Source organism: Macaca fascicularis, chromosome 11, assembly GCF_037993035.2.
Source record: "Macaca fascicularis isolate 582-1 chromosome 11, T2T-MFA8v1.1".
Classification (NCBI taxonomy): Eukaryota; Metazoa; Chordata; class Mammalia; order Primates; family Cercopithecidae; genus Macaca; species Macaca fascicularis.
Window position 1 is genome coordinate 112,948,882 of NC_088385.1, and position 27,344 is coordinate 112,976,225.

Below are 27,344 nucleotides of genomic sequence, written 5' to 3' on the forward strand. Positions count from 1 at the left end.
CCAACCTGGCCAAAAAGGTAAAACCCTGGCTCTACTAAAAAAATACAAAAATTAGCTGGGCAGATGGCATGCACCTGTAGTCCCAGCTACTTGAGAGGCTGAGGCAGGAGAATCACTTGAACCCTGGAGGCGGAGGTTGCAGTGAGCTGGGATACCACCACTGCACTCCAGCATGGGTGACAGAGCAAGACGCCATCTCAAAAAAAAGGAATCTGGAGAAGAGAGTCGAACTGCTGAGGGGATGGAATGAGGTTTCAAGACAATCTGATCTGGATCTCAAGGGTTCTGGAGCTGTTGTCTGGATTATGTTTCTGAAAGACTTTGCCACTTTCCCTCCCTCAGATCTCCCTTGGTGGTCAGTCCTAATGTGTGCTGGGTGTGGCATCCTCAAGTCCCTTGGCAGCTGGGTCCCTCCCTTTCAGTGCCGCTTTTAGGGCTCAGTTCTATTATCCCTTTGTCCTTACTTGGTTGTGTTAGGAGTCAAAGGGATTAATCTCACCTCTGCCTCACTGCCCCTAGGGCAAAATAATCTAGAATTATAAATACAGAAGTCCGATGGAGGATAAACTATCACCTATAATCTTGGTACCGCCTAATTAGAGAACACGGCCGATTTTCCCTGGTTAAATAGGTTCTTGCAACTTTCCCCTAAATCTAGCCCAAAGTTCTTCAGTGGAAATTTCTGTGATGATGAAAATGTCCCATATCTGATCCCAAGGTATTTACACCTTGGTAGAAGGCTGGAATTGCAGGAGAGTACAGGGCCTGCACTCTGCACTCTAGAGGGTGCCATTTGCTCCCTGTCTGCTAATGGCAACTCATGGAGTTTTGCAGTGCACCACCCGAGCAGCTGTCTATGGGAGCTCTGGAAGAAAGCCTGCATCCTGCAGACAGGCCATTATGAAAGGAGGGAGAGAGGAAGAGGTGAACATCAATCAGATTAAGCTCTCCTCAACCCTTGAGGGAAGATTCAGCAAGAAAAAAGTAGGAAGTGCATTACTTCCAAATTCTTTACCTCCTGGAATGAGGGGGAGAATTTCCTCATGAAAACATGAGAATAGGGGAAGAAATTTCTCCTAAAGAATTGTCTGGATCAAAGCACCCAGCTACTACTTGGCTGCTTGGCTGGAGGGAAGATTCCTCTCTACACCACATACCCAACACCCCCACCCTGCCACCACCACCACCAAATGCTCTCAGGACTGACGCAGCCCGAAGACTGATAAGACCAAAAGGTTTTCACTGGCTAAGATCACCCTTAGCCCACAAAAATGTTGCATGGGGCTGCTGTGGAGGGCTAAGTGAAATCAGCATTCTTTACTTCTCTCTGCCTTAGTCCAGATAGCCATGCCCCTCCTCCCTTAAAGAAGAAGAGTCATAATTTTAGCCACAATTTTCCCCACTACCTAGTGCCTTAACAAACAGAATTTATCTGGCTTCATCCTCACACAGTGAGAAGCTCCAACTCCCATCACATTCCTTCTAATGAGTTTGAGGAGTTGGGGGTGGCAGGGGCTCAACTATGCTCACCAATGTCCCCTCCCAGCCAACAGGCAGCAGCCGCTGCTGCTTTTCTCTCCTGTGCCAGCGGTGACATCTCCTGCCCTCCTCACATTGTGCCCAGGTTGGGTCAGCCCACGGCTTGACTTATTCTTCATTCGAGCCCCTCTGAAATGCTACAGAGCTGAGCCACCTGGAGCCACCAGGGTCTGACAAGAGTCACTGACAGTGTTCCCTTGACTTTCCTGCCTACTTTGTGACCATGGCCTCTGTCTGGGGCTCTGCCTTGGACAATAAGCAGTGTTAGGCAGATGACGAGACACGGAGATGACATGCATGTGGCTTGAGGACAAGAAGAGGGAAGCTTTGGTGGGCTGAGCATGATGTCTTCCCTGAGGAGTAAGATTCGAGCTAAGACCTGAACAGTGAGAAGAGGCAGCCATGCAAAGGGGTTGAGGCAAGAGCAGTCCAGGCAGAGGGAACTTTGTGCAAAGAGCCCAAGGCCAGGACAGGCTGGCTTGTGTCTGAGTAACAGAAAGGAGACCAGTATGACTGGAGCTAAGTGAGCAACGACAAGATTAAGATAATGTCCCTAAAATGCCTGAGATTTCTTAAGTGCTTAAAGAAATGGCAGCTGCTTGCAAAGGCAAGTAGTGCATAGAGAAACAAATGTTCTCTGTTTAGTCTCTGTTTAGTGTCTTTTGATGAGGGCCTACTCCATGCCAGCCACTGGGCTAGGGACAGCCTTGAGTGATTGTGGTGATCATATTCTGGTCATGAGAGGGGGTTGCTTTTATTCCCATTGTACAAATGGATTTTGCCAAATTGAGCAAATAAAAACACAAAATGCCTACTTAAATTTGAATTTCAAACCATAGATAATCTTTCAGCTCAAGTATATCCCATGCAATATTTGACACATGCTAATGCTTTAAAATGAAGCATGAAGAAATGAAATACAATGAAGAAATTGTGTTTTACATTGAAATATGTATTGCACACCTAATAGATGCCAGGTATGGCCCAGTAAACAAAGATAATAAAGCCTGATGTCAGAGGAACACCTACCATTGCTCTAACTGAAAGCATTACAGCTCAGTCTTTCTGGAGGAAATTAGGTGATGAAAACCAAAATCCTTAAAAATATTCTTATTTTTTGGCCTAGAAATTCCACCGTATATGACTTTCTGATACATTAGCTAATTTTGTAAGTTCCTAACATACATCATTATTTTTTTGTAGAGCAGGCTACAATTGCAAAACATCATTTCTTCCATCAAAACAAATAACAAGCCAGGTGTAATGGCTCACTCCCATAATCTTAACACTTTGGGAGGCCAAGGCAGGTAGATTACTTTGAGCTCAGGGATTTCAAAACAGCCTGGGCAAATGGTGAAACCCCATCTCTACAAAAAATACAAAAATTACCAGGGTGTAGTGACCTGTGCCTATAATCCCAGCTATTTAGGTGGCTGAGGCATGAGAATCATTTGAACCCAGGAGGCAGAGGTAGCAGAGAGCCAAGATCGACCCATTGCATTCCAGCTGGAGTGACAGAGTGAGACCGTCTCAAAAACAAAACAAAACACAAACACAAACACACACACACAAAAAAAAATAAAAATAAAAAAAAAATCATGTAGACTAATGTCTTCTTTTTTAAAAATGTTTTATTTCCATAGGTTTTGGTGGAACAGGTGGTATTTGGTTTTATGAGTAAGTTCTTCAGTGGTGATTTGTGAGATTTTGGTGTACCCATCACCTGAGCAGTATATACTGAACCAAATTTGTAGTCTTTTATCCCTTACCCCCTCCCACACTTTCCCCCAAGTCCCCAAAGTCCATTGTATCATTCTTATGCCTTTGCATCTTCATAGCGTAGCTCCCACTTACGAGTGAGAACATGTGATGTTTGGTTTTCCATGCCTGAATTACTTCACTTAGAATAATAGTCTCCAGTTCCATCCAGGTTGTGGCAAATGCCATTAATTCATTCCTTTTTATGGCTGAGTAGTATTCCATGGTAAACGTATACACCAGAATTTCTTTATCCACTCATTGATTGATGGGCATTTGGGCTGGTTCTATATTTTTGTAATTGTGAATTGTGCTGCTATAAACATGTGTGTGCAAGTATATTTTCCATATAATAACTTTTTTTCCTCTGGGTAGATACCCAGTAGTGGGTTTGCTGGATCAAATGGTATTTCTAATTTAGTGTGGAGATTCCTAATGTCTTTTTGGTCATGATTACGAACTGTTATGGTTTGACTTGTGTCCTCCCTCAAAAGAAATTATGTTAAAGGGCTAACCCTCAGTACAACTAGCTGAGATGAAGCCAGGCATCTGAGGATGAAAAGGAATTCCAGTCCCACAAAATTCAAGCGTCCCCTTTTTTGGTGCAGGTATACTCCTGCCAGTTTAAAACTAATAGCTAATTTTTTTAAAGTTTGTAAAGTTCTTTGCAAATTTGATTAGAGGATTGTAAAAGATCCTGGCCAACATTGAATGATATGTAAATGTTCCATAACAAACAATCACAACTGGCTAGCATTCTATAAACTCACTGCAGCGTCTCAGACCTCAGGCCAAGAAAACTCCGCTGTTTCACGTTGCTCTCTTTCACGGTCCCTGTCTTCCTCCCAAAGGCTGTGTGTGTCATCTCCTCATCCCATGGGCTGTGTTCTTTACATCCGGCACTGCCTGTGACCCATAAAACTCCTGAAAGACACAGGGAGAAGCTCTGAAGCTGAGGCAGGTTAGAAAAGAAAAAATTTCTGAAGGTTGCGAAAGAGGAGATTATTGAGTCCACATAGTCAATGTCACTATCACCATCACCATGGTCATTGTCTCCTTCAGAAGAGTTTATTGAGCATTTACTAGGCCCCGATACTGGAAATACAGCATGAGAAACACAGTGGAAGTTTCTGTCCTCCTGGAAGTTCCATCCTAGTGGAAGACAGACCATCAAAAAACTCCAAGTCATTTCAGACAATGATACATGTTGTAAGAGATGCAACAGGGTGGTGTGGTAGGGAGGAACTTGGATGAATTAAGGAGGTAAGATAAGGAAATGAGAGTAAGCACCACTGCAGGGGGGATAAGGAAGAGCTGTGAGGCTGGACATTCATGAGGAGAGTTCTCCAGGCAAAGGGAACAGCACAGGCCAAGGTCCTGACATGGGAATGGACTTGGCGTGTTTGAGGGGCTGAAAGAAGGTTAGTGCGTTTGTGCTGTGTGCAATGAACAGCAGCGAGAGGGTGGGAGAGAAAGGAGGGGCTTGTAAACCTTAAGGAGGAGGTAGGTTTTGCTCATAGCTATTATTTATTGAGGACCTATTATGCTCCAGGCATTTTACAGACACTCTTTAAATTATCTTGATAACCACACAAGGTTGATATAATGACTGCCATTTTATGCATAAGTATAGTAACACATAGAGAGGATCCAGGATGTGTTTATGTCCCACAGTAAATGGCAGAGCTGGAATTTACAGCCATATTCATCCAACTCCAAAGCCATGCACCTCACCACGACAGCATGCTTGGTGAAAGGTTAGGAGTTTAGTAATTATGGTGCCTCTGCATGCTCCCCTCTCCTCCTTCCTCTGCATACCCCCAACTGCTTGTGCCTCCTCATTTGCTCTGCTCTTTCTCTCAAACACCTGTGGTATGTGAACAATCTGAGGGCCAGGGCAAGACAGCCTCCCTAGAACCTTACATGAGTCTCAGAGCCCGGGACTGTGTCAGCAAGCAATGTTGGAAGGGAAACCTTTGTTCTCCTCTTGCTGTGTCTTTCCACGCAGTAGCAAGATCTCTCCTGGGGTGACACTCTTAGCTTCTTTCTGCCCCCTTTCTCACCCCCTTTATTAGTCCATTTTCATGCTGCTATAAAGAATTGCCCCATCCTGGCTAACTCGGTGAAACCCCGTCTCTACTAAAAATACAAAAAATTAGCCAGGCGAGGTGGCGGGCTCCTGTGGTCCCAGCTACTCGGGAGGCTGAGGCAGGAGAATGGCGTTAACCCGGGAGGCGGAGCTTGCAGTGAGCTGAGATCCGGCCACTGCACTCCAGCCTGGGCGACAGAGCGAGACTCCGTCTCAAAAAAAAAAAAAAAAAAAGAGGTTAAAGAATTGCCCAAGACTGGGTAATTTATAAGAGGTTTTTAATGAACTCAGATCAGCATAGCTGGGGAGGCCTCAGGAAACTTGCGGTCACGGTGGAATGTGAAGGGAAGGAAGGAAGGAACCTTTTTCACAAAGCAGCAGGAAGAAGTGCCAAGCGAAGGGGGAAGAGCCCCTTATAAAACCATCAGATCTTGTGAGGACTCACTCACTAGCACGAGAACAGCACGGGGGGAAACCGCCCCATGATTCGATTACCTCCACCTGGTCTCTCCTTTGACACATAGGGATTATGGGGATTACAATTCAACAAGAGATTTAGGTAAGGACACAAAGCCTACCCACATCATCCCCCAGGGAACAGGGGAGACTTAACCTGATTGGTGAAGTTGAAAAGCAAGTTCTTTTGCCTTCCCTTACTTCCTGTCCCCTCTCCTCCCCACCCCTCCTGTCCCATCCTCTTTCTTTCCCTCCCCTCCCCTCCTGTCCCATCCTCTTTCTTTCCCTCCCCTCCCCTCCTTTTGCTTTCTCTTTCTTTCTTTTCCTCCCCTCCTGTCCTCTCCCCTCCCTTTCCTCCCCTCTACTTCTCTTTCTTTGCCTCCTCTCCCCTCCTCTCCTCTCCCCGCTCTTTCTCTTTCTTTGCCTCGCCTCCCTTCCCCTTTCTTTGCCTCCCCTCCCTTCCCCTTCTCTCCCTTTCCCTTCACTTCCTTTCCTTCCTCTCTCCTTCTCTTCCTTTCCCTCCCCCACTCCCCTCTCTTTATCTTCCTTTCTCTCTTCTCCCCTCCTCTGTCCTCCCCTCCCCTCTCTTTCTCTTCCTTTTCTCCCCTCCCTTCCCCCCTTCCCTTCTCTTTCTTTCCCTCGTTTAACCTCCTATCTCTTTGTTTTCCTCCCCTCACCTTCTCTTCCTTCTCCTCCCCTCCCCTTCTTTCTCCTCACCTCCCTTCCCCTCCTCGCCCCTTCCCTTCTCTTCCTTTCCCTCCTCTCCCCTCCTATCTTTTCCCTTTCCTACCCTCTTCTCCCCTCCCCTCCTCTCTCCTTCTCTTTCTCCTCCTCCACTCCCCTCCCTTTTTCTTCTCTTGCTTTCCCTCCCTTCCCCTTTCTTTCCTTTTTCTTCCTCTTGGCACTTTGCTGCCCACATGCTCTGTTCTTAACACATCCACCAGCCCACAATCTGATCCACAGCTAACTCACCTCCTGCTGTTTTTTGAGAAACTAACAGTGGGAGAAACACTTGTAGGGGAACAATTTATGTTCAAGAGTGTGTCACCATTATTAGGCACCCACTGCATACCACCATAAAGCTGTGGTTTTTATGTTACTAACAGACAATAGTCTTAGCCCAGTGTACCACCCTAGATTACTATGAGAACCAGCTGAGATAAGGCAGTGAAAGACAAGGTGGTTCAAAACCAAAGAACCCTGTGAATTAGAATGGAGGGTAGAGGACATGATTAAGACAGAGATCTACACACCCTGAGAGTACAAGTAGGATCTCAGAACCAGGAATAACCAGAGAGTGTGAGGGCACAGAAAGGGACATGAGGCACAGCCTGCCCGCAGCAGTACACAGCAGAAGAGGTGAGGGCCGTGGAGTTAGAGAGAACTGGGTCAGAATCTTGGCAGCCCCATTTACTGGCTGTGACGTGAGCCAGTTCCCAGCTTTTGGGCCTAAGTTCACCTCAGTTTCCCCATCTGTGAAACGGATGGGGCATCTGCTCTTCTGCGTGCCAGCATCCATGCCCCTCTTCTGACCACAGCCTCCCAGTTTTCCTTGAGGAGCTGCCTTCCCCCACTCTCAGGTGATGTTGTGAAGCAGACCCCCTCCCCCAGGTCCAGCAAGGGCATTTGACATATATCTGTGCAGTTGGAGCATCAAACTCCCATAGCCACGGTGGGTTGTTCTGAAACGGACAGATAAATCTGTCCTCTCATTCTGACACTTCTGCTGAAACTCTCAGGAAGAGAGAATCTCTTCTATTCAGATTGTGCAGTGGGTAAATTGTAAAACTGGAGCTGTCATGAGAAAAGTTGCCACAACAAGCAGCCTGATTGAGGAGGAAATGCAAGAAGGCAGGACTAGGACTTGATAGCTTCTGAACCCTGGATCCAGCCATACCTAAAGTTGTAGACTTTTTGGATATAAATAAATAAGTTACTTTAATTTTGATGAAGCCAAGTTAAGGTGCCACCTGTAAACAAAAGTAATAGAGCATTTAATTTAATAATAAATTCCAAGTGCTTATATCACGGGATCCTTGGGGTGTCACTTCACCAGCCGGAAACCTCTGTGGCCAGCAGTGCCTTCTGCCTGAGTATTGTTTGTGCCCGCTGGACTCAATTCCACCCACTTGGCCCAGCAGGCTGCACTTGGCTTGCACTACTGGCCCAGATTCCACACCTGCCAAGAGCGAGCCAGGCATGGAGCAGCAAGGGGTATGTGAGCAAGCAAGCAAGCACAGGGTCTGGCCACTGCACACAGCCAGGCACACCAGCTGCTGCAGTGGGGCAGGCAACTCCAGGCACTGGCACAGATACCGGCTCCGTGCAAGGCTGCAGCTGGACCAGACATACCACAAGTGGCTTCTGTTGCAGGCACCAGTGTCTGGGCAGGGGGAACATGATAGTGCCTGAAAGCTCAAAGATGCCAGAAACCTCAGAGCCCCAAAGAGGGTGTTACAGCTCTGACTAGGGGAGCCCCTAGGTCTAGGGTCCCTGAAGGGCCACAGCTCTACTCTCCTTCTTGTCACCTGCAATGTGGCAAGCAAGGGGATGTGTTTCAGCCCTGTTTGTGTTACAGGTCTTTCAGTCCCACCATTCAGCAGGTCCTGAGTTCTTGTCCCACATCCAGGAAGGATGAGGTATGCAGACAACTAGAGAGTGAACAAGGCAAAGAAGTGCTTTATTGAGCAACAGTACAGCTCTCTGGAGGTCCAAAGTGGGTAGCTCCTATCTGCAGGCAGGTCATCCCAACATCTGTGCTAGTCTGGCTGAATCTGGGGGTTTTATGGGCTCAGAAGGGAGGAAGTGCATGCTGATTGGCCCATGGGCAGCCAAGGGCAAGCGCAGAAAAAACATCATAAGTTCTCACTCCAGCCACAGACTCCACCCAGAACTGGCAGCCCAGCCCACAGACTTCAGGCCCTCCCTGGCATGAAGGTGTTTCACCAAGGACCCGCCCCTTTCTGCCCAGGAACCTGTCTGCCTCCTGCCATCAACATACTGTCCAAGGCACCCAGGCTGTTCCTGCCAAGGGGCACCTGCAGGCCCACACAGAGCTGCCCTCAGTCACCTACCTCAGCCTCCCTCCCATGCTCATCAGTGCCCAAAGTCCACAAAGGGCCAAGGCAGGAGGGGGCTGGTGTATCAGCACCACCCCAGGTGTGCACACACCCGGCAGGGTTGTGACAGCACTCGGGCTTGGCCACAACTTTGCTTCACCCCAGGTGGGCACCAGGAGCAGGGAAAGGCCAGGCAGTGGGAGCAGGCACTTTCAAGCCTGTGGAGGCAAGAAGCTTCCTGGGCCCCCAAGAGCACAGGGATGCCCGGGATGCCCAGGTCTGCAGCATGCACCCAGGAAGCATGGGTGCTCAGCAGGGGACAAGGCTCCCACCAGTTCCAGGCTCCTGCTGGCTCTTTTTGCACGACTCTTTCACACAGAGGGCACAGCCCCAGTTGTACCTACCCCGCTGCAACTGGTGTCTTCGCAGCAGCCACTACAGATAGGCCACTGCTGCCATCACTTTAGAGCCATGCCTGGCACACAGTAGTTACTCGATACCTGAAAGCAAGAGCCATATCAGGGATCGAACATAACCAGTCTGACCTCACAGCCCATATGTTTAACACAATGTAAGATTTTTTTCTGAGACTCCATCAATTGAGTGCCGAATTCATTGGATGATAATCATAGGTGACATCAGAGGAATTCCTGAGATGCAATTCTCTCCCTGTCTCCATATGTATACACACTCACACAAACACATATATATATAGAGAGAGATAATCAGAGATATGGAGCCCAAAATGTGTTAAATATTATTGAAGTCTGTAGCTGTCCACTTTCACACTGTCATAAAGAATTACCCAAAACTGGGTAATTTATAAAAAGAAGAGGTTTAATTGACTCACAGTTTCACAAGGCTGGGGAGGCCTCAGAAAATTTATAATCGTGGTGGAAGGTGAAGGAGAAGCAAGCACCTTCTTCACAAGGCAGCAAGAGAGAGAGAGCATGCAGGGGAAACTGCCCCTTTAAAAAGCATCAGATCTCATGAGAACTCCCTCACTATCATGAGAACAGCATGGAGGAAACCACCCTCATGATCCAATTACCTCCCACCTGGTCCCTCCTTTGACACATGGGTATTACAATTTGAGATGAGCTTTGGGTGGAGGCACAGAGCCAAACCATATGATCAGGTGGCAATTAGAAGCTCTGATTGGCTATCAGGGCCATCATAAGAAATTCTAAAATGTGATTTTATTACATAATCAAACATATCTGAATCATACATAGAAAAATAACAGTAGTCATTATCTAGTAAATGATTTATTCAGAAGATAATGTCTTTGAAAACATGGATAGAAAAGGAATAAGAGGTCAGGCATGCTGGCTCATGCTTGTAATACCAGCACTTTGGGAGACGAAGGCAGGAGGATCACTTGAGGCCAGGAGTTTGAGACCAGCCTGGGCAACATAGCAAAATCTCATCTCTACTAAAAATGAAAGATTAAAATTTTAAAATTAGCCCAGCATGGTGGTGCATGCCTGTAGTCCTGCCTACTTTAAGGCCGAGGTGGGAGGATTGCTTGAGCCCAGGAGTCTGAGGTTGCGGTGAGCTATGACTATATCACTGCACTCAGCCTAGACAGCAGAGCAAGACTCTGTCTCAAGAAAAAGGCCCAGGCATTGAAAACTGTGGGACACTGCTCCAGTCCAAACTAGTTGCTTTTAACGCAGGTGGAAAACGATGGGAGCCAAATCAGATAAAACTACAAAAGGAGAAACTTGTTTTCTCTAAATTCTCATCAGAAATTCATAGTCCTGAGGACAAAACCAGAGGATGATGTACCCATCCAAATGTATTTCTTTTTTTCTAACTGTATGTGGATTGAGCTTTCCAAAGAACTTATTAATATGGCAGACTAGTTGGCCAACATTTCTAGATGTGGAAACGTTCCCACAAAGCCTTATAAAATGAGCCTGTGACCAGCAGAGGAATCTGGTGAAGCAAAAGAGCAAAATTATCAGCCTCCTTCATCCTGTGCAGACTTGGTCAAGAGTCAGAAGAAAGGCTGGCTTGGCCACTTCACACAGACCACCCACGTGACATATGCACAGATGGAGATATACAAATCTTGACTATCGCTATTTGATTATTTACTGATCTCCCCCGCTACACCTTAAGACAATAATCTCCTCCTTATATCTCCAGTACCCAGAACCTTTGCCATGCAGTGAACACTCCATAAATGTCTGTTGAATTAATTCATTTTTATTGACTGTGGCATTAGTCAACAATGATTAATGTAGACTGAAGGACCAAGGTTCAAATCCTGGCTCTTACTGGCTAAATTTATGATCCATCTAGGCCACACTGCCTTATCTGTAACATGAGTAAATTTGAAGTAAAAATTCTTATGCCATGTTAGTGGAAAGGTAGATGGTTACAGACATTTCAGAAAAATCTGGCAGCCCTGAGTGAAATTAAATGTGCATATGTCCTCCTAGATACATATCCCAGAGAAATTATCTCTCCCCATGTTCATGGTAATGGCTTATGGTAATGGAAGATGCTAGGAAAAAAAAACAAGTTAAACTTATATGTAATGAATGTAGTCTACAGAATGCAATGGAGCAAAAAGGTACAACAAACCATATATCCACAGAGCAATGTGGATAGATTACAAAGGTGCAGTATTATGCAAAACAAGCAAGCAATCCAGACACACATGAAAAGATGTACAACCTCCCTCATAACAAGAAAAAAAATACAAGTTAAATCTGTACTGAAATACTATTTCTCACCTATTCGATTGTTAAAAATATAAAAGTTCAACTTCACTGTTGGCAGGACTGTGGATTAACAGGCATCTTACACATTGCTGAGGAGATGCAAATGACACATCCCCTATAGAGGGGAATTTGAAAATATCTCTGTATTAGTCCATTCTCATGTTGCTATGAAGAAATATCCAAGACTGGGTCATTTATAAAGAAAAGAGGTTTAATTGACTCACAGTTCCACATGGCTGGGGAGGCCTCAGGAAACTTACAGTCATGGCGGAAGGTACCTCTTCACAGGGCAGCAGGATGAGTGCCAGCAGGGGAAATGCCAGATGCTTATAAGACCATCAGATCTTGTGAGAACTCACTCACTATCATGAGAGCAGCATAGGGGAAATATCCCCATGATTCAGTTGTCTCCTACCATGTCCCTCCCACAACACATAGGGATTACAGGGATTAATATTCAAGATGAGATTGAATGGGGACACAGCAAAACCATATTAATTTCATAAAGTGATGTAGCATTTGTGCTTTGACCCTGCAAGTCCATTACCAGGAATCCACCCTGGAAATGCATCTCCACAATTACAACATGCATCCAGGGTTATCCACAGTGGTATTGTCTGTAATAAAAGAATGCAAGCAACTTAAATTTCAAACAATAGGAAATTAGTTGAAGAAACTATTGTACATTGTCACAATCGAGTACTATGCAAATGCAAATGTAAAAAGTATTTTAAAAATTTCTGTTTACTGATTTGGAATAACTTCAGCATATGTTCTTGGTAATAATTCCAGCATATATGTTTGGAATAACTCCAGCATATATATGCCCAGGTATAGAACACTGTTTATATGTGCACTATATTTCATGAAATAAGAAAGAGAAATGAGAATATATATGTATGTATTTACTTTTGCTCAAAAAAAAGCCAGAAAGATAAACCAGAAACCAATAATCGTGATTATGTTTCTGGTTATGGGGGTAAATAAACAGGAAGGAGGGGTAAGGATGGGAAGAAGCCATCTCTGAGTAGAATTTTTAATTTAGTTTTGTGTTTGGAACTATGTGTTTTACACATTCAAAAGTACATTAAACCAAAAAGAGGGGAGAAAAGACTAACTCCAAAATTAAAAACAAATGTTTGAACACAATATCCTAACTATTCATCCTTAGTGGGATATACTCTACGAACCACCACAACAAAAATTTTTGCAGAGAAATCTTAAACTTCATTCAGTAGTTTTATTGTTAGTAATATATTTGTATTAGAAAAATAGTATTAAGTGAAAAAAATTAAAAAGAATTAGGTTTATAGCATATCATCATTTGGGAAAATTACAGACTCATAGACTGGTAATATTTTACAAGAACACAGTCTTATTTAATGGTTTATGTGTGTATGTGTACATATATTACATACATATATACAAATATATTACATATATACAAATGTATTACATACATATATACAAATATATATTACATATATGTGTATATATACACACTCGTGTATATATATATGTGTATGTATATATGTGCATATATGCACGCACATATATACATATATGTGTATATACACGCACATATATACATATATGTGTATATATACACGCACATATATACATATATGTGTATATATACGTGCGCATATATACATATATGTGTATATATACGCGCGCATATATACATATATGTGTATATATACACACTTTAGGGCTATTACTTATTGTAGGGAGAGAGGGACATAGAAGTCAGAAAAAAGGGAAAAAATAAAACAAGAGAGAGCCTTTACAAGGACTAATGATGACTCTGTGCTATGAGCTGAGAAAAATGACTTACAAAATTTTCTGAGGCAAAAAGCAGTACAGATATCAAATAAATAAAATGAATGCATTGATTTGAGAAGTTGCTGAGGTTGCTCCTGACTCTGATCTAAATTTTAAATAAAGAAAGTTTGAAAAGACCTTGAGCTACATAATGGCATTCTTTTACTTCCAGAATCCAGCACAATGTCTGGCTTATAATAGGTACACATGAAATATATACTGGATAATGCATATCAGTTATGAATTACATTTGACTGCTACTAACAGAGATCAGACTTCATAAGAAGAAGCCTGTTTCTGTCATGCACAAAAGATGTCTAGAGATAGGCAGTCCCTGGCAGGGATAGTGGATCCATGGTCATTAGGAAGGGATACAGGCATCTGTCTTTCTGCTTCACTGACCTCATGCAATGGCTTCATCCTCAAGGTCACCTTATTGTCCAAGATGACTGGCCAGATGCCAGTCATTCCATGTACATTATAGGCCAGATAAAGGGAGAAATGGAAAAACCAAAAGAATGAAGACGAGTTTGTCCCCTCCCTTTGAAGGAAACTTTCCAAAAGCTTTCTAAACTTTCTAAAACTCTAAGTCACACTTGTGATTGCATTTCATCTAAAATAACTTAGTCACTTGACTGCACCTAGTTAGAAGGAAGCAATAAGGGAGGCTGGTGAACATAATCAAAGGATGTACCCGGCTGGAATTTAGGATTTGATACTGAAGAGTCATAGATATCAGAGTTGGGTAGGAATTAGCAGTCTGACATAAGAGAAGGAAATGAGACTTTTTGAACACCAACTATGTGCCTGGTGTTTAACAGACTCTACACGCATTATCACATGACCATGTCTCATGGGAGACACTTATACTAAAAAAATTACTCGTCACTTATGTAAATTCAAGTTTAATTAGGCATTCTATACTTTTATGAGTGAAGTCTAGCAATCCTACACACTTGCTGAAATGTGACTAAGGCTGGTGGTAGAGCAATGAGCTCACTGGCTTAGTGGTAAAGCCAGTAGGCTCCGGAGTTGGCCAGGGTGCGAACAATTGCCTAGTCTTTTTCTCCATGTCAACTTCTTCCACTGTAAAAGAGGAATAATTGTTTCTATCTCTTATGGCAGTTGTAGGATCAGATGAGTTATGTGAGAAAAATACCTAGGACTGAGTGTGCCTAAATAGATACAGGGAGTGAGTTTTGGACTCACTTGGATAGGAATGACCCTGTCCTTCAACTTTCAGTCCCTCCTGACTGACATCCTGGTTGGCTGTGGCCTAGTAATGTGGGCTAACATCAACCCTCTCTATTTCAGTCATTATTAAAACTAATGATGATGATTAATCATAATGGCAGTAATTATGGTCAACCATCCCACTGTACTTTCCAATGTATGAAAACGATCTCCCTTACATTATGTCTGCTATCATTTTCCATTTTGCTACCTGTAAAATATCAGTGATATTCACAATGATATCCTCTTCAGAGAGTGATGTGAATATTAAGTGAGATGATGTGTGTCGGATGCCTAGCACACAGTAGGTGATCAAGAGTTCACGTGCTTAATTCCTAAACTCTACTGCATAGGCCTACATGTGTGCAAAACTAGTGAATATTTGTTTTCTATATTTGAATATTGAATGTATATCTATATTGAGTATATGTATATACTGCATATTTATCATAAATAATGCCTAAATGAACCAATTCTTGTCAGTACTCATAAGTCACCCTCACAGATAGTTTTTATTGGAGGTCATCCCAGGGAACTTTTGAATTGGGGTTTCCTCTCTGTGGAGCCTGAGCTTGGCCTGTTTCCATTTAGCCTGGTCCTCACACCAGTGACAGTAACTAAACCGCTTTTAATCAGTGGCCTATGACTGGACCTGCTCCAGATATCTCAAATCAGGAAATAGATTACAAACGAGGCCTTCTTTTTGTTCTTTCTGTCATTGGCCTGGCTCGGGGCTGGGAGGATAATGGAGCAGGAGAAGAGAGCTGTGTCAAGGATGCCCACCTTGGGATCCTTGAATCCTGAATCCCACCCACCTGGGATTCCATCTCATTTCCTTTGCAATGCTTGGTGGAGAAGGACAGTAAAGGGGGCAAAGAGAGGCAAGACAGAAGATGAAGTTCCCCAGTGGTGGTCTCATCAGCAGAGCCTCAACGTCCCTTGTTTAAATTTCAAGTTGAGAGAGAGTATGCCATGCCACGCAATATATACTAACAATAGGGCATCAACTCAGAACAGATGTCTGAAGGTATATTTCACTAAACAGGGAAAAAATTTAAAGTTCTTCCATGCCCAAGCCTCAAAAGCAAATGGGTCAGAGCTGTCTGGCCAGCTACTGCTCCCATTCAACCTGTCTCCCCAGAGTTCTCTGAACCACACACCAGATAAAATCCACCTGCCTCTTCTTTCCTCAGAAAGGATCTGAACCTTGACTGTCACTGCAAGAAGAGGCCACAGGATGTGCATATAAGGCTTAGATGACTTGAGTTCAAATTTTAGCTCTGCCCTATACAAGCTCAGGATCTTGGGAAAGGAGCTTCACCTTCCTGGCAGTCTTGGTTTCCTTATCTATTAAGTGGGGATAATAGTAGTTCCCTGCTGGGTTGTTATGCGGATTAAATGAGATGTGCAGGATGATTTGCCATTTTCTGCGAGTCATTTTTTTGGCTGCACAGCAGTTGAAACTTCTGGGCCTGTGACCCAACCAGACATACCTGCTCAAAGTTTTAAATCTCAAAGTAACGGTCCACAGACACAGGGATGAGGCAGGATCCATTTTGGCAATACTGTACTTACCAGAACCATCCCATTTTCTAGAGCAATGGTACCCCTAGCAATGCCCAATGGCCAAAGGCCAGAGCTGGCTGTGGTAGCACAGCAGCCACAGTGCCAGGGGCAGCCAGGGTAGCTGTAGTCTACCCAACACCCTGACTCTATGGTCCAATTTTGGCTGAGTTCTGGCCACCTTGCTTCCTTCATATTCCCAACTATTTCCCAAGCCTTGTTTTCCAGCCTTCTTGGAGTTTCTGGGAGATGCCTTATATTCTTTTATAAATTTCTTTCTGGCTTAGATTAGCCAAAGACCCTTTCTATTGCTTACAACTCAGATCCTGGTCTGGTATAGCAGTCAAAGGACTTGACATGGTGTCTGGTCTACAGCAAACATTCAGTGTATGCTAATTTCCCTGTGTGTCAGAGATGTTTCCCTATTTCTGTCCCCTCATAACCATAAACATAATCATTATTATTGGTTTCTGATTTATCTTTCTGGCTTTTGTTGTGTGTATTAGTTTTCTACTTGTGTTAGTTTGTATTGGGGCTGCCATAACAAAGTACCACAAACGTAGGGGCTTACAAACAAAAACCATTCATTACATCAGAGTTCAGTAGCTCAGACGTCTGGCATGGCATGGTTGAATTCTGCTCAGGATCTAACAAGTGCTGAAAAGGTGCCTGCAGAGCTGCATTCTCTTCCAGAGGCTCCAGACTGAAGCCCCTTCCAAGCTCACTCAAGTTGCTGAAAGAATTCAGCTCCTTCCAGCTGTAGGACTGAGGTTCCCATTTCCTTGACATGGGACCCCCTCCATCTTCAAGCCAGTAACAGAGCTTTGAATCCTTCCCATTCTTAAAATCTCTCTGACTTTCCCTTCTGCATTCCCCTTCTGCAATTAAGGGCTTGTGTGATTACACTGAGCCTACCTGGCTAATCTAGGATAATGTCCCTATCTTAAGTCAACTCATTGCTAACCTAGATTTCCTCTGCAAAGTCCCTTTTGCCATGGAAATAACTAACATTCAATGCCTCCAGAATTAGGGCTGGAGTCTTGTGGGGGCTGTGAGCCTGCCCTCTACACCCTCCTTCCCAAAGGCACGTAGACAATGCCTCCATTTTCTCTTCTTGCTAAAACTGTTGGTATCACCTGGACAATGTTTTCAAGTGACATCTGTGGCAATGTGCTGGAGGAAGCAGAGAAGAGACCAAGCAGTCAGGGACTCAGCTCCAAAAATACCTAAAGAGCTTCAGTGAAAGATGAAGAGTGCGGAAACCAGCCAGAGGAAGCAGAAGGGGCACCAAGAGCGATGGGGAAACCAACTGGAGATAGAAGGAGGGAAAGGAGAGGTGAGGCAGGAAGCAAAACCGGCCCTTATCCGGTGCCAGAAGGCAAAATGCAAAACCAACAAGGAGGAGAGGCAGATTTGCTAAGTGAGAAGAATGGGATTTTTATTTGAACACGTTGAATTTGAGAGGCCTGAAGAACAAAGTGAAGATGTGTCTCCACGTCCAGGGAGGAGGCAGAGGAAACTTGAGAAAACTCAAGCTAAGATAAAATAAAAAACATATAAAATAAAATTTTAATAGTGAAAGCAAAGGAGAGAGAGGGGGGAGAAACTCAGAGTGGAAAGGACAGGCAGGGGAGGAAGGATGAGAAGCGGTGTCTCAGACATGCTGACAGCGCCACATGGGAGTCACAGCTCCTGGCTCTGGCTGCTCACAACACGTGATTTCAAATTCCCATCTGCCACAGAGCGTTTTTATGCTTTCATGTGAGTCTGCGGCCCGGCACAGGCCTGCAGATATAAAGGCTGCTTAGGGATGTTCTGGAACTCCAGATGGCACTCTGGGATTCCTGCCTACATGCCTTATGCTTCCTGGGCCCAAGAAAGATGCTGCCACCCGAATTCTCCCCAGTTCCTGCCCACCGTCTCAAAACAATGCGCACAACGGCCTCTCCCTCTCTCCCTCTCCTTTCCCCTTTCTGCTCCTTAGGTCCCTGCCCCGGGACATAGTGGAAAGATCATGGATTCTGGAATCTGACCTCTGGAACCTAGGTCAGTATCCACCAGCTGTGTACCCTTGAGCAAGTTACATAGCCTCTCTGAGGCTCAGATTATTCACGTATGGAACGGAATCAGCAACACCTATCTCAATAGGCCTGTTGTGGGTTAAATGCCTAGCACAGTGCCTGGCAAGAAGGAGAAGCCCAATCAATCTCCATCCCCATCCTCCAGCCTGGCACACAGGCCTGTGGGTCTCTTTTCAGAGGCAAACAGGTCCAGCCAAAAGCCCCAGGGCCAGGATGACTGCAGTGAGCACAGCTTTATGGTCAGGGGGACTGAGTTGTCATCTGTCTTTACCACTGATTGATATAATCTTTGGCCCGTTATCACTGTACGCTCTCTGAGCTCTGATTTCCTCATCTATAAGATAGGGACAGTGACAGCATGCACCTCCACTGAGGATCTCTTATTTGCCTTGTATTAGTCTGTTCTCATGCTGCTAATAAAGACATACCTATGACTGTTTAATTCATAAAGGAAAGAGGTTTAATTGACTTACAGTTCCATATGGCCGGGGAGGTCTCACAATCATGGCAGAAAACAAGGAGGAGTAAGGTCTTGTCTCACATGGTGGCAGGCAAGAAGAGAGCGTATGCAGGGGAACTCCCCTTTATAAAACCATCAGATCTTGTGAGACTCATTCACTGTCACCAGAACAGCATGGGAAATACCTGTCCCCATTATTCAATTACCTTCCACCAAGTTCCTCCCAGACATGTGAAAATTATGGAAGCTACAAATCAAGATGAGATCTGGGTGGAGACACAACCAAACCATATAATGCCCCTTTCGGTGCATTCTCCACCCTTCTCCACCTGCTCTGAGCCTTGGAAGCTGACCCGTGTCAACTACAGGAAGGGATATCTGCCCTCTGACTTCAGCAGAGGTTCAGCAGTCATTTCCCAGGCTCCCTTCCGGCAAGGTCACCTCTGGCTGGCTGCTTTCCCTAGTGACAGCTCCTGTCAAGGAAGCCCTCTTGACAGAGCTCTCTCCTTCCAGAGTCCAGCAACTCCTCCCCTCCTCACACTGTCGTCACGATCTGTGTAGGGAAAAACTCTCCCAAACCTTGCTTTTCTTCTGCTTTCACACCACCACAACAATCATCAACACAGAAGACTTTTGTAACAAAGATGTGGAGATTTGTCACCACACACCAAGCAGTAGACCCCAGTTGGGCATCCTCCAATTCAATGCCAACACTAGCTACCTGGAGATAGGGTCAGTCCCCAAGACTCTCTTTCTCTCCTGTACCAAGACACCAGTCACAAGTCTGGACCTCTAGAACTTCTGACCAACTAGCTTCAGGTTGGGGTTCCTATGACCCCCATTTTGGGTTTAATTAATTTGTTCAGGCAGCTCCCAGAACTCAGGGAAACAACTTAAGTTGACTGGTTTATTATAGAGGATATTGCAAAGGATACAGATGAAGAGATGCATAGGGTGAGAAATGGGGGGAAGGAGTGCACAGTTTCCATGCTTTCTCTTGCTTGGAACATCTGAAGGTTCCTGGGTGCACCACCCTCCAGGAACCTCCATGTGTTCAGGTATCCAGAAGCTGTTCTTCCATTGCAAGTGACAGAAACCCAAATCAAACTAATTCAGCCCAAAAAAGGAGAATAACTCTCATCACTATGAAGTCTCAGGTTAGTGTTTGCTTTGAGGGTAGCCTGGCTCAGGAGATCAAATGATGCTACAATACACATTTCACTTACTCTCTTAGTTCTGTGGTGCTCTTTCTTGGCTTCATTCTTAGGCCATCTCTGTTATCATTTTGTGATAAAAATTGGCCACCAGTAGTATCTCTAGATTTACATCATCCTAATGGCGAGTCAAGAATAAAAAGAAAGAAAGACAGAAAGAAAGAAAGAGAAGATGATGACAACAATCATCACAAATCCCCCCACCCCCACCCCCGCCACCACTCAACATCCATACTTGATCACCCAAGTGGCATTGATTGGTCCTGTTTGGGCTTTAGAATGAACACTGAACTAATTATTAGGTCCAGAAGAAAAAAATTGAACTAGTCAGAGTGAGTGAAGAGCTTGTCCCTATAGTGTGAAAGGTAATTACAGCCCGGTGAGGTCCCACTGAATCACATTGCCTTGCCAGAAACAGAATCCCAAAATAAGTGATGTAGAACTGACACAAAGCAGATTTCCATATAGGACCATATAGATTTCCACTATAGGACCATTAGGGGCACAGACTATATATTCAATAAATGCTATCAGAATGGAAACTAAGAGTTCTATGAGATTAATACTTTCTCCTCTCTCTGCCCTCTCACTCCTATCTCTTTCTCCCTCTCCCCCGAGTCTCTCTGTCTCATATATTCACATACACATACAAAGAAGTAGTTTCAAATAGTCCCTGGGGCACTAACAGAGGAAAATGACCATGAGGATGAATTCCAGTATTACTCACAGGATAAATTCTCTTGTTACATCAAGAGGAAAAGAAAAACCATTAACTGAGGCATAAACTTCCTAATTGTGAAGACCATGATTGGCAGGCAGTGAATACCTCATCATTCTCAAATAGAAAATAAGCTTCAGGAAGCCTTTAATAATAACGTATTATATTGACATGAGTAAGGTTGAGATAGAGCAGGCTATGCTGAAGTGGTAGAGGCTGAAAGAGAGAAGAAAAGATTGCTCCTGATGTCCCGTTGTATCTCACCCTTATCCAGATACTGAAACTGGACCACCATAATGAGCCAAGTATCATATTCCAAAAAATCTGCCAGACATTCCTGCCATTTCAGCTTTATTGAATTACTATGTAGTGCAGCCTTAGAAATATAAATCATGGAGAAGCGGGAAATGCGTTTACTTCATTAACCCATCTAGCCTTCACTGAATGCCTGCTGGTGCCTCTCTTAAAAATAGCCTTAGAATCTCACCCTGCAAATACATTTGCATTCTGTTTTCCAGCAGCAGTAAACCTGATGATAGACTATTGTTTAATTCCTATTTCTCCTCAAAAGCCCTTTCATTCCCATTTAGTTGGCCTCATGTTGTTCAGAACTTTAAAGAACATCCTGTGTCCTTTGTCATTTCCTGGTCTTCCACGAAGTAGCTGGCCAGACTTGCTTTTTTGCTACCATTCCAATCAACCAGCCACAAAGAGGAAGAAATGGTTCCTGAGGTTGGCAACAAATATCTGGATGCATGCAAAAAGCCCAAATCACCTTGGACACCAAACTTGGTGCTCTGTGAAAGAGTTGCACAGGAAAATCCTGAACTGATAGAACCAGTAATGAAGACAGAGATGATTTGGTCATAGCAAGCAGCTTTGCAAGTTTAGATGGCAAAGCAGAATTAGGACCAGAAGCACCGGAGTTAGATGGCCTCGGTTCAAATTCAGACCATAACACTTATCAGCTGGGCAACTTGAGCTAGTGACTTTCCTTCTTCCAATTTCCATTTCATCAGCAGTACTAATGTTCTCCAAAGGCTGTTGAGAGGTGGCTTCAAGAAAAACAAATGAGTGGGTGGGGGGAACTGTAACCTACAAAGTGTCACTCAACTTTGTTATTATTATGACACCCAGACCAAAGAAGACAAAGGACATATACGTCTCAGCTTGGGACAAAATTTCAGAATTTATCCTTGCCACATTTTCTGTGAGAATTCCTTTGCTTTCTCATCCTGTCCCATTTCCCAAGAGGCCAATGTTGTTCTTCATGCTTACTCTTAATTAACACTTAATAAATCTTTCCTGAAACATTAATAGCTGGCCAAGATTTGGCTGACAATGGCTTAATGTATGATACCTCCCCGGGGGTGTTGGCGTTTATTTTAATTTGGAAGGAGACCCTAACTTCTCTCCTAACAACCCAGAAACTACACGAGGGTCCAGGGAGTCATCCCTAAAATGTCACCATCTAGGACTTTCCCACATGATCATATTGAAAGTTTGGGAGACAGCAAAAGAATGAAGAGGAAGAAAGCAAAGCAAAACCCACTGGGAGCTGCATTTCCCTCCCAAAACAACAACAAAAAAACCTAGTGCCTGGTACACAGCAGGTGTTCCATTAATAATCTTAAATGGAGGAATAAATGATAGAATTAATGAACCAGCGAACAAATAAATGAAGAACTGCCCCATACTTTCTCCATTCACTCACAAGGAAGAAAATAAATAAAAGCTAACTTTGGCAGGGCACTTCTGAGAAGTCGCCAACTATAACAGCAAATTCCCTGCCTAATCCTTCTTACTGGAATTGTAACACTAAGAATAGCCAGTTTGCTTTTTACTGACTGGGTTCTTACCTGCCTTCTTTCTGGAATGTGGTCCAAAAAAGGGGAGAATGGGATCTTGATCATGATGAAGGGCACAGGCTTTGAAGTCTATCATATTTGGGTTTTAGACCCAGTTCTGCTAACATCTATTTGTGACTGGGCAAAAGACTTAATCTCAACTTTTGCTTCTACCCATGAAGGAGAAACTCCTATGGGATATACCCTGACCCACTGAAAAAACAATCTACAAACAGAACAAAATAGATTCAAGAAGTGTTTTCAGACATTAAACAGCAAGTAACACAGGACCATAACCACCAATAAAATGAAAAACTAAAGTAAACCAGACAATTGCACCATCTTAACCTGGAAGTAATTTTTGGACTGAGTCACCAGGAGGATGAACCCAAACAGAGAAAGTCACAGAGATCAGGGAGGCCAGGGTAGATAGATTTGGAAAGCACAGAGTACTGGAGTGAAGGAAACTATACAAAGAAAGAGCTCCAGAAATCTGCATAGGGGCACTCTTGATCTTTAGCTAAACATTAATCTCCACATGCAAATAAGGCTGGGCAAGGAAAATTAACAGAAAAAAAATCACTAGAGAGCTGCAAGCCAAACAATTCTCAGAGCTCACCCAGGGCTGAAAATATTCAACTTCCCACCAGCCAGAGCACAGAGACAATGCTAAATACATGGGAAACGTAGTAACGCCATGGAAGTTTTATGCCTTGGTAGTGGGGCTAAATAAGCCCTTCAGTAAAGGGATTAAATTAACCATTTAAAAATATAAAAATTGAGCCTCAAAAGAATCAAGCTGAATTGCATCCTAGTCACTCGACCCACCAATACAAAGCATAACACTCTTCAAAGGGATATAACAAAATCCACCAATAACCAATATAAAATACACAATGCCCAACCTCTAGTTAAAAAATTAGTAATTATGATGAAAGCATATGATTTGTAAAAGAAGGAAAATAAATCAATAGAAACATCTATACATTTTAGAGATGAATGAATTATCAACCAAGGACTTTAAAATCTTTCAGGTATGCAAGCTCAAGTGTTTAAAGAAAAACATGAGTATAATGAAAGAATATATGTATATACAAAGGAACACATACATACACTATATATATGTAGTGTATGCATATATAGATAGATCTATCTATAGTGTATATAGTGTGTGTGTGTGTGTGACACACACTATATACACACATATGAAAACATGCCAAATGGAACTTTCAGGAAAGAAAAAAATTCAAGAGGAACCACAGAGAAAAAGAAAAAGACTGAAAAATATAAGCAGAGCCTCACTGAGCTGTAGGTCAACATCAGATGGTATAAAATAAATGTTGCTGGAGTTCCAAAAGGAGAAAGATGAACAGAAAAAAAAAATTGAATTTATAATGGCAATTTTAAAATCTAAATTTTTGATGACATCTATAAACTTACAGATGCAAGAAGGTCAATGAACTCAAGGAAAGATAAACACATAGAAAACCATACCAAGAGAAATCACAGTCAATTGCTAAAGAAATAACTACTAAATGAAAAATATGAAAAGCTGCACAGAAAAACAGACATGATAAACCCAGAGAACAAAGAGAAAAATTATCTCAGATGTCTCATCAGAAACTATGCAAACCAGAAGACAGAGGACTGATATCTTTGAGGGATAAAGATGTAAAATGTCATGTAAATTTTGATAACCAGAAAAAATATCTTTCAAAAGTAGAGTTGAAATAAAGATTTTTTTTTTTCAGACAAACAAAAGGTGAGAGAAGTTGTCACTAACTGATTTTCACAAGAAGAAATGTTCATGGAAGTTCTTCACAAAGAAGAAAACTGATACCAGAGGGAGACTTGGAACATAAAAGAGTGAAAACACAGCAACCATAAGATTATGAGTAAATATGAAAAGAATAAATCAACAAGGAAATCAGAAAATATTTTGAACCAAATGAAAATGAAAACAAACCATGTCAATATTTGTGGAATGCTTCAGCAATTATTAAACAAAACCAGACAGCTTTCAATGCTTATATTTGAAAAGAAGAAAAGATCAAAAATAATGACATTAAAGCTTTCCACAAAGGAAATTCCAGGTCGAAATACCTTCACTGGTATACTAAATCAAATATTTAATGAAGAAATAATGCCAACTGTACACAAACGCTTCCAGACAATAGAAAGGAAGACAAGATTTTCTAACACAGTTTAAGGTCACCATTGTCCTGAGACAAAACCAGACAAAGACATTAAAGAGAGAGAGAAAAACTATAAACCAACGTCTTGCGTGAAAAGAACATATTTTGCAAAATATCAGCAAAACGAGTTTGGCAATATATTTAAAGAACAATACAACATGAAGTGAAAATTATCTCAGGAAGGCAAGGTTGGTTTAATATTCAAAACTCATCCAATACAATCACCATATTAACATACTAAAGAAGAAAAAACATAATTATCTTAATAAATTTAAGAAAAGTATTTAACAAATTTCTTTACCCATTTATAATTTAAAGAAATCTCTCAGCAAAGTAGGAATGTAAAGAAACTTCTGGCCAGGCACAGTGACCCATGCCTATAATCCCAGCACCTTAGGAGGCCGAGAGGCGGGTGGATCACCTGAGGTCAGGAGTTCAAGACCAGCCTGGCCAACATGGTGAAACCCCATCTCTACTAAAAATACAAAAATTAGCTGGGCATATTGGTGGGCGCCTGTAATCCCAGCTGCTTGGGAGGCTGAGGCAGGAGAATCGCCTGAACCCGGGAGGTGGAGGTTGCAGTGAGCCGAGATCTCTCCACTGCACTCTAGCCTAGGCAACAGACCCAGACTTGGTTTCAAAAAGAAAAAAGAAAAAGAAAAGAAACTTCCTTAACTTGGTAGAAGACATTTATAACTAACATTATACATAATCGTGAAAGACTGAATATTTTTCACTAAGTTCAGAATGAGGAAAGACACTTGCTCAGTCTATGTCCATTCAACATCATACTGGAAATCCTAGTACTAGGTGTGCTTTGTTGTATTGTAATGAGGCAAGGAAAAGAAATACAAACATACAAATTAAAAAGGAAGAAGTAGAACAAATTTTATACACAAAGAACCTAAAATGGAAAAATCCACGCACATGGAAAATCCTACTGGATCTTTAAAAAAAAGCTACTAGGTAGGACTACTAAGTGAATTTAGCCAATTCATATAATTCAACTCTATTTCTACATACTAGCCACAAAAAAACTTGGGAAATAAATTTGTAAAGAATTCTGTTTATAATAGTTCAAAACTATAACATACATAGGAATAAATTTAACAAAAACTGTGTAATTTCTGCATACTGAAAATAAAAAATAGTGCTGACAGAAATAAAAGAAGACCTAAATAAATACATACACCCTGTCCATGAGTTGGGAGACTTAGTATTGTTAACATGTCAATTCTCCCCAGATGATTTATAGATTTATTATAATTGCAATCAAAATCTTAGCAGTCTGCTTTGTCAAAATGGACAACTGATTCTAAAATTTATTTGGAAATGCAAAGGACCCAAAATATCCAAAATAATTTTAAAAATAGAAACAAAGTTATATGATTTCAAAAGTTACTAAAAGCTACAATAATCAAGGCGCTATGATTTTGGCAAAATGATTGACCAATTAATGGGAAAGAATACAGGGTCAGAAATAGACCCACACATCCATAGTTAATTATTTTACAAGGGTGCTATGTCAATTTAACAGAGAAAGAATGGTCATTTCAATAAATAGCATTCCAAAAACTAACATCTCATACAGAAAAAAATAAGTAAAATTTAATCATTCCCCACATAGTAAATAAAACTTACCTTAAAATGGATCATACACCTAAATGCAAAAACTTAAATATAAAGCTTTTAAAAGATAATGTAAAGAATATATTTGCAACATCAATGTAGGCAAAAATTTCTGAGATAGGACACAAAAAGCTCAATCATTAGAAAATTTATAAAATTGACTTTATCAAAATTCAAAGCCTCTGCTTTTCAAATCACTCTATGAATCAAAAATAAAAGACAGATTCAACAACTGGGGAAATATTTATAAAAATGTATCCCACAAAATCCTTGTGTCTGGTATATATAAAAAACTGTTATAACTCAATAACATGAAGATGACTATCTTAGTCCATTTTCTATTGCTATAATTGAATATCTGAGACTGGGTAACTTACAATAAAAATAAATGTATTTCTCACTCTTCTGGTGCAAGAATAGGAAAAATCTCAGATGAAACTAGTCAAAGCACTGACATGCCATGACTGCACTGCAAACTTGAAGGATAACTCACCTCTTTCAATCTGTTTCTTCACTTTGAAATCCCCTTCTCAACAGGGAGCACTCCTATTAGCTCCAACGTAGCTTCATGGGCAACACGATCCCACCACTCTAGATCCCCAAAGGACCTGAGCATGTGATTATAAGTTGTTTCTCTAAAATGGGAGGCAACTTTTCCCCAGCCACCCATGTCTCTCTCCTTCATCAAAATAGTGCTTTGCTACACGTGTTTGTAAGAAGCCAGTCTAAGCAGAGCCCATTTCCAGTGACCATCTGTACTTCCTAGCAATTGAATCCACATCCATGCCTTTGGAGATGACCAGCAGGACTGGGTAAGAAGTCTGCATCTGGCTTTCTGCTCTGCACACATGCTTTTGTCTGGACTCCAAGGCCTGACAGCTGAAACTTCTGGAACGCCCTAGGCACTGCTGAATCAGATGTTTTTCAGCTTCGGTGATTCACAA

The 27,344-nt window shown here is 42.5% G+C and overlaps 1 long non-coding RNA gene across 1 annotated transcript; it reads right to left on the reverse strand.

The window, feature by feature from the left end:
• Positions 1 to 3,152: 3,152 nt before the first annotated feature.
• LOC135966320 (uncharacterized) lies at positions 3,153 to 27,229 on the reverse strand. The gene is made up of 2 exons (XR_010579563.1): positions 26,894 to 27,229; positions 3,153 to 4,221 (listed from the first exon to the last, which is right to left on the reverse strand). It is a non-coding gene; the product is annotated as an uncharacterized lncRNA (long non-coding RNA).
• Positions 27,230 to 27,344: the final 115 nt, after the last annotated feature.